Genomic DNA, 855 nt, shown 5'->3' with positions numbered 1-855 from the left:
AATTAAATAATACCTATATTATATTAACTAATATATATATGTTACGTATATGTAATATACATATATTAATATTAATGTTACAGTACCTAAACCCTCATCATGTTATATATTATATATATAATCTATACATCAATAATATAATATATATTATCTCAAAATAATTTACAATGTTTCTTTAATTATGAAATTACTTGCTAAATTATTCATTTTTATAGAATGCTTGCTCCTAACCTCACCTCATTACCCAATTTCCTTGCTGGTTATATAACTAGCCTAAGAACTCTATATTTTTCTTTCCCAATCCTTCTCGTACCCCAATTGGTCACCGGAGAGAGAACAGATGTCTAACGCATCAGACTCACCTTCGACACCAACACATATGACTAGTCACAACTGACTGGACCAGGCCAAGACTGCTCTATGATCAGGGATGTGCGGCTTTGGTTTTTAGGTTCTCTCTATCCTACCAACAAAGAAGGTTCCCAACAAGTCCCAAGTATTTTTATTTGATTTAATCAACTATCCTTTTTTTTTCCTAATTCCCAAAGTTATACATCCCTCTCACAAAACCTGAGGCTACACTCAACCCATATTTCCCATCAAATCAGTATCACCCCCAACTTATTCCAGCAACCAGATTCATCAATTTCCTTCAGAGCACATCATAACCAATATACAAACAGGGATCATCAATTCAATGAAATTCAGTTCAGCAACACAATTCCAGGCAGATTATAACAATCACAATCAAACATAGAGAATGAACCAAAGGTTCTAAACATTCCAAGACCAAATACTTAAAATAGAGACAATTAAATATCAAACAATATATCACAGTTACATTTAACATGCATA

The sequence above is a fragment of the Vigna radiata genome, chromosome 6 (genome assembly GCF_000741045.1).
Source record: "Vigna radiata var. radiata cultivar VC1973A chromosome 6, Vradiata_ver6, whole genome shotgun sequence".
Classification (NCBI taxonomy): Eukaryota; Viridiplantae; Streptophyta; class Magnoliopsida; order Fabales; family Fabaceae; genus Vigna; species Vigna radiata.
This window is presented reverse-complemented; position numbering follows the sequence as displayed.